Source organism: Chiroxiphia lanceolata, chromosome 22, assembly GCF_009829145.1.
Source record: "Chiroxiphia lanceolata isolate bChiLan1 chromosome 22, bChiLan1.pri, whole genome shotgun sequence".
NCBI classification, from domain to species: domain Eukaryota; kingdom Metazoa; phylum Chordata; class Aves; order Passeriformes; family Pipridae; genus Chiroxiphia; species Chiroxiphia lanceolata.
In genome coordinates, this window is record NC_045658.1 from 1582045 (window position 1) to 1589650 (window position 7606).

The 7606-nt window shown below is 65.4% G+C and overlaps 1 long non-coding RNA gene and 1 pseudogene across 1 annotated transcript; both read left to right on the forward strand.

Moving 5' to 3' along the window:
• Window positions 1-749: 749 nt before the first annotated feature.
• LOC116797526 lies at window positions 750-1675 on the forward strand. The gene is made up of 3 exons (XR_004360676.1): window positions 750-847; window positions 1420-1506; window positions 1621-1675. It is a non-coding gene; the product is annotated as an uncharacterized LOC116797526 (long non-coding RNA).
• Window positions 1676-1786: 111 nt separating this feature from the next.
• On the forward strand, window positions 1787-7400 carry LOC116797609 (annotated as a pseudogene).
• The last annotated feature ends 206 nt before the right edge of the window (window positions 7401-7606 follow it).

Consider the following 7606-nt stretch of genomic DNA (forward strand, 5'->3'; position numbering starts at 1 on the left):
GGTGGTGGGTGGTGGTGGTGGGTGGTGGTGGTGGTGGGTAATGGTGGTGGTGGGTGATGGTGGTGGGCGGGTGATGCTGGAGCGATGAGTGAGTGATGCTGACAGCGGGTACGTGATGCCAGTGGTGCCAGTGGGTGATGGCAGCACTGCCACCAGCCCGCTGTGACCCCGCTGTCACTGCCCCGTGACAGGAGCACTGGGAGGATGAGCAGGGTGCCCCGGTGAGCCGGGAGCTGCTGCTGCTGGTGCTGCAGGGGCTGGAGGGCATCTTCATCCGGGCGGTGTATGACGGGCGCATGGCCAGCGTGGGGCTCAGCGACGTGGCCATGGATGTCACCAGCACCGGGGACACCGGCCTGGGGCCGGCTGACAACGTTGAGGAGTGCAGGTGACTACCGACGGCGAGGTCACGGGCTCGGTGCCACCGCTGCTATGGTGCCACGATGCCACCATCTCCCCGCTGTGTCCCAGGTGCCCCGTGGGCTACACGGGGCTGTCGTGCCAGCGCTGTGCCCCCCGCTTCGAGCGGGTGACGAGGGGACCCTACCTGGGGACCTGCTCCGGCTGCGGCTGCCACGGCCACTCACAGCACCTGCGACCCCGTGTTTGGGCACTGCCTGGTAAGGGGCAGGGGGGCTGATGAGATGACAGAGGGACAGGGATGTGGCACAGTGGCACGGTGCCACCACCCCCCTGTGCAATGTGTGTGTCCCCCCCCAGAACTGCCAGCACAACACAGAGGGGCCGCGTGTGAGAAGTGCAGGCCTGGTTTCTTCGGCGATGCCACCAAGGGCACGGCCACCGCCTGCCACCCCTGTCCCTGTCCCTACACAGAGCCCTCACGCAGGTGGGTGACAACCCTGGGGACCCCCCAGTGCCACCCCCGGGGACCCCCTGAGCGCCACCCCCAGGGACCCCCTCAGTGCCACTGCCCCAGTGATACCTCTCCTTGTGGAGGAGAACTGGAGGAGGCACTGGGCCATACTGGGAGCACTGGGAGCTCTCCAAAAACATCCCCAAGCCCCATACTGGTCCTTACTGGTCCATATTAATCTGTACTGGTCCTTACTGGTCCTTACTGATCCATATTGATCCATACTGGTCCTTACTGGTCCGTACTGGTCCTTACTGGTCCATACTGGTTTTTATTGGTCCATATTGGTCCGTACTGGTCCTTACTGGTCCATACTGGTCCATACTGGTCCATAGTGGTCTGTAGTGGTCCATGTTGATCCATACTGTCCTTACTGGTCCATATTGATCCACACTGGTCCATGCTGATCCGTAATGGTCCATATTGATCCATACTGGTCCATACTGATCTGTAATGGTCCATATTGATCCATACTGGTCCATACTGATCTGTAATGGTCCATATTGATCCATACTGGTCCATAATGGTCCATACTGTCCCCGCAGGTTCTCAGAGTCGTGCTTTCTGGACACAGACGGCCAGGCCACCTGCGACGCCTGCGCCCCTGGATACGCCGGCCGGCGCTGCGAGAGGTGGGGGGGAGTCCTGTAACCCCCACACCCCTCAGCCCCCCATCACCCCCAGTCACCCCCCCATCACCCCCCAGTCACCCCCCAATCACCCCCAATCACCCCCCGTCCCCACAGGTGTGCCCCAGGCTACGAAGGAGACCCCATCCAGCCAGGTGGCAAGTGCACCCCGACGTGAGTGGGGGGGGATGGTTGGGGGCGTCCCCCCACCGGGGTGGCCCCCCCCCTCACCCTGCTGCCCACAGGTCCGGAGCTTGTCAGTGTGATGCCCGCGGTGGCCAGTATGGGCTGGTGGCACCTGTCGCTGCAAGGTGAGGCAGGGCTGGGGGGCAACAGGGGCAATGGGGTATGGGGGTTGCCATCCCCCCCAGCACCCATCGCTCCCTGGGGTACCCAGTCCCATCCTCCTCCCCCAGCACCCACACTCCCACCCCCATGGCACCCCCCAACCTCCCAGTGGCACCCAGTCTGACCCCCCACAGCACCCAGTCTGCTCCCTGGCCCCTGGTCCTGACCCTCCCAGCATCCATCCCACCCCCCCCCCATGGCACCCGGCCCAACCCCCCTGGTATACACTACAATGCTCCCATAACACCCCTTCTGTTCCCTGGGCACCCGTCCCACCATCCCCACCCCCAGCACCCATGACAAACACCCCATAGCACCCAGTCTGACCCCCCATAACCCCATTCTGATCCCCCTAGCACCCAGTCCCCCATCCCACCCACCAGAACCCATGACAAACCCCCCATAGCCTCAGTCTGACTCCCCAGCTCCCAGTCCAACCCTCTCATAGCATCCAATCTGATCCCCTATAGCCAACCCAGTTCCACCATCCCACCCACAGCATCCATGATAAACCCCCCCACAGCACCCAGTCTGGACCTCCTCATGACACCCATCTGACCCCCCCATAGCACCATCCCACCATCCCACCCACAGAACCCATGACAAAACCCCCCCATAGCACCCAGTCTGACTGACCCCCAACTCCCAGTCCAACCCCCCATAGCACCCACTCCAACCCCCCTGACACCCCAGTCTGACCCCCGCATAACACTCGTTCCCACCCCCCCAGCACCCACCCAGTCCCTGGGGTCCCCACTCTGACCCCAGCACCCATCCTACCCTCACCCCGTGGCACCCCATCCACCCCCAGCCCCAACCCTGTGCCCCCCATGCCCCCTCACTCTGCCCCCCTCCCTGTGCCCGCAGCCCAACGTGCGGGGCCGGCTCTGCGACTCCTGTGCCGCGGGCACCTTCCACCTGAGCGCTGCCAACCCCGCGGGCTGCCTGCCCTGCTTCTGCATGGGGCTGTCCCGCTCCTGCGCCAGCTCCGCCTGCACCGACCACCAGGTACCGTGAGGGACGGGGGACGGGCAGGCCAGCCGTGCCAGCCACAGCGTGCCACACTGTGCCATGCTGTGCCATGCTGTGCCATGCTGTGTCATCCTGTACCGTGTCGTGACGTGCCTTGGCGTGTCTTGACATGTTGGGCCATGTTGGGCCGTGCTGGGCCATACTGTGTCATGCCAAGCCATGCCATGCCATTATGTGCCATGCTCTGCCATGCTAGTCACGCCATGCTGTGTTGTGCCATGCTGTGCCTTGCTGTGCCATCTTGTGCCATGTTGTGCCATGTTGTGCCGTGCTGAGCCATAACTGTGTCACGCCAAGCCATGCCACACCATGTTGTGCCATGCTGGGCCACGCCATGTCAATGCCATGCCGTGTTGTGCCGTGTCCTGCCACGCCTTGCCATGCCATGCGCTGATGAACCGTGATCTGTCGTGTCGTGCCCTGGTGCCAGGCCATGCCCTGCCACCTGTGCTGTGCCATGCCATGTTTACCTCATCGTGCCACGTCTGGCATGATATCCATGTTACAACCTGCCATGTCGTGCCATGTGTGCCATGGTATGTCACGTCGTCCATGCCATTACATGCCATGCCATGCCATGCGTGCCTTGACATACCATGTCATGCTGTGCCATGTCGTGCCATCATACACCGTGCCAGGCTATGTCATGTCATGCCATGTCTTGCCATTATGTGGATTACGTGCCACGCCATGCCCTGCCTGGACATGCCATGCCATGTCATACTATGCCACATGGTGCTGTGCCCTGTCATACTATGTCACGTGGTGCTGTGCCATGCCATGTAGTGCCATGTCATACCTGCCATGTAGCACTGTGACATGTAGTGCCATGCCATGCCAGGTAGTGTCATGTAGTGCCACACCATGTCATTCCATGTAGTGCCATGCTATGCCATGCCATGCCATACCATACCGTGCCATACCATGTCATTCCATGTAGTACCATGCCGTGTCATTCCATGTAGTGCCATGCCATGCCATGCCATGCCATGCCGTGCTGTGCCATGCCATGTCATGCCATGCCGTGCCCACCGTGCTCCCTCCCCAGGTGCTGCTGACCTCGAGGACCTCGCCCCGCTGCCCCTGGCCAACGTGTCGGGCACCCCCCTGCCAGGGGCCGTGCCCCGCTTCGTGTCCCCACGGGAGCTGCTCCTCGACACCTTCCAGGACCTGCCACGGGGTGTCCTGTACTGGGTGCTGCCACCACCCCCTTCGCCGGGGACAAGGTGACACTTCCGGGCCACCCTGAGCTCACCGTGTCCCAGTGCCAGCTCAGGGACAGGGGACACCCTGGGCCACACTGACCCTCACCGTGTTCCCAGTGCCAGCTTGGGGACAGGGTTACATCCCAAACCACCCTGAGCCCACCACCACTCCAGGGGGGAAACAGGGTGACACCCCTGGGCCACACTGAGCCTACAATGTCCCCAGTGCCACTCAGGGACAGGGTACACCCTTGAGCCATGCAGAGCTTCATGTCACCTGCTGCCAGGGGACAGGGGACACCCCTGGGCTGACCTGAGCCCCACAGTGTCACCTGCTGCCACTCTGGGGGGACAGGGGACACCCCTGGGCTGACCTGAGCCCCACAGTGTCACCTGCTGCCACTCTGGGGGGACAAGGCGACACCTTCAAATCACACTGAGCCTCACCTTGTCCCCCAGCACTGCCTCAGGGGGGCATGGGGACACCCCGGACCACTCTGACCTCACAACGTCCCCCTCTGCCAGCTCAGGGGGGGACAAGGTGACATCCCAGAGCTACCCTGAGCCTCACCGTGCCCACCCTGTTACTCAGGGTGGCAGTGACACCCCTGAGCTGACCTGAGCCCCAGTGTCACCTGCTGCCACTCTGGGGGGACAGGGTGACCCCCCCAAACCACACTGTGCCTCGATGTCCCCTGCTGGCACTGGCTGTGGGGGGAGGGACCCCCGGCCACGCTGAGTGTCCCCGCAGGTGACGGCGTACGGGGGGGAGCTGCGGTACACGGTGACACACGCGCCCCCCCCGGGGGCCCCCCCGGCACCCCGGCACCCCACGTCCTGCTCCAGGGTAATGGGATCCTCCTGGAGCACTTCTCCAGTGCCACCCCCCCAGCTGGGGTCCCCACCGCCGTCACCGTGCCCATCCGAGAGTGTGGGACACCCAGCAAGGGGGACATGGGGACACTGGGGTCGGGGGGGGGGTTGACTGGGTGCTGTGGGGGGTCAGACTGGGTACTGTGGGGGGTCAGACTGGGTGCTCTGAGCAGGGTGAAATGGATGCCATGGAGAGGTGGGTTTGGGTGCCCCAGGCATCGACTGGGTGTAATGGGGGGGGTCGGACTGGATATCACAGGGGACTGGAGGAGGTGTCCCATGGGGGTCAGACTGGGTGCCATGGGGCATGGGGTGGGCTGGGTGCATAAGGAGGGACTGGGTACCCAAGGGGTCAGGCTGGGTGCCATGGGGGGGTTGGAATGGGGGATTGGACTGGGTGCCATGGAAGGGTGGGATTGGGTGCCCCATGGATTGGACTGGGTGTCATGGTGGGCATCACACTGGGTGCTTTGGGGGGTCAGACTGAGTACCCCCAGGGGATTGGAGTGGGTCCCATGAGGGGCTGTACTGGGTGCCATGGGGCAGGGGTGGGCTGGGTGCTGGAGAGATCAGACTGGGAACCCTGGGATCAGATTGGGGGACATAGGGGTGGGACTGGGTGCCCCCAGGGGATCAGTCTGGGTGCCATGAGGGGGTCACCCTGGTGCCTGGGGGTGGGGCGTGTGCAGTTGGGGGATGGCAGCACCTAGGTCACCCCGGTGTGCCACAGGGCGCCTGGCGCCGCGCGGACGGGCACGATGCCACCCGCGAGCACCTGCTGATGGCCCTGGCTGACGTGGACCTTTTCATGATACCGGGCGTCCTACTCAGAGCAGCCAGAGAGAGCAGGTGGGTATTCGGGGTGGGGGTGCACGGGAGGGGGCGTTGGAGGGTGGCAGGGCAGTGGGTGACGTGTCATCTTTCCCGCAGCCTGGCCGATGTCAGCCTGGATGTGGCAGTTGCCACACTTCACCGGCCGCCCGCACCGCGCTGGAGGTGGAGGACTGCGCCTGCCCGCCCGGGTACCGCGGGCCTCTGCCAGGTGAGACCCCCTGGGGCCCATCAGCACCCTCGGGGCCCCTCACGCCCTGCCGAGCCGTGTCCCACCCCACTGGCACCGTGTCCCCTCTAGGACTGTGACACGGCTACAACCGCAGCAGGCGCCCGGCTCTACCGGGGCACGTGTGAGCCGTGCCAGTGCCACGGTCACGCCGGCGAGTGCCACCACCGACACCGTCGTCTGCCAGGTGAGCTGGGACAGCCAGGGGACAACCCCGGGCACCGCCATTGCGGGGACACCGGTGCCATCACCCCTTTGCTTCCCAGGGCTGCCGGGATCACACGGAGTGACCGCAGTGTGACAAGTGCCAGCCCGGCTACTACGGCGATGCCCACCCCGGGCACTGCGGGCGACTGCCGGCCCTGTCCCTGCCACGGGCCCCATTGGGGACAGCCAGTAGGTGCCACCCTTGCTCCCCCACATCCCTGGGGACACCAGCAGGGTGTCACCTGTCACTTTGTCCCCTCTTCAGGGTGACCAGATCTGCTTCGAGGACACGGACGGCAGCCCACCTGCAGCGCCTGCGCCCCGGGGCACGGCGGCGCCTCTGCGAGAGGTGACAGGGGACACCAGGGCAGGCTGTGGGTCATTTGGGGTGGACCCCCCCTCACTACCTTTTTTGGGGTGTCCCCCCATAGGTGCTTGCCCGGGTACGTGGGGGACCCTCCGCGGGGACAGCCGTGCCAAGGTGAGCGTCACAGGGAGGGGCGAAGCGGTGTCCCCGTGGTGGCACTGAGGGGGGGTTGTGTCTGACTGTGTTGTGTGTCCCCCCTCCAGTGCCCGGCGTCCCCGGGGGGCAGTGCCAGTGTGACCCGCGCGGCGCACCGGCGAGGGCTGCGACGCCGACGGCAGTGCCGCTGCAAGGTGAGCCCGTGTGCCCCCCCCGCCCCGAGGAGGGGTGACAGGACCACGTGGGGGGGGACAAGGTGACATCCCAGAACTACCCTGGTTCCCCCCCAGGCCAACGTGGAGGGTCCCCACTGTGCCACCTGCCGCGCCCATCACTTCCACCTGAGCGGGGCCGAGCCGGCCGGGTGCCTGCCCTGTTTCTGCATGGCATCGTGCAGCACTGCGCCAGCACCGCCCTCGCCCGCGGCACCGTGAGTGTCCCCGCACCCACAGGGTGCCCCCTGGGTGCCCCCCGGGTGTCCCGGGCCCCGCTGACCCCCCAGTCCCGCAGGTCCGGACGCCCTTTGCCCCGGGGGATGCCCAGGGGTTCGCCCTGGTGACAGGCAGCGCAGCACCCGCGTGGGCAGCGGCTTCGGGTCCAGCCGGGCACCCCCCACCCCGTCCTGACCTACGAGCGCTTCGGGGAGCTGCCCCCGACTCCTACTACTGCAGCTGCCACCCCCCTACCAGGGGGACAAGGTAAGGGGTGACCCCCCCCGGGGACAGGGGTCCCACAGGACCATCCAGCCAGGGCTGCTCCCCTCCCCACGGGCACCCCTGGGGCTGCCGGAGGGAGGTGGGCACAGCTGCCACCCCCCTACCAGGGACAAGGTAAGGGGTGACCCCCTCCCCGTGGACACCCCTGGTGCTGTCAAGGGGAGGGTCATGGCCTCCTCATCTCTGCTCTTTTCTTCTT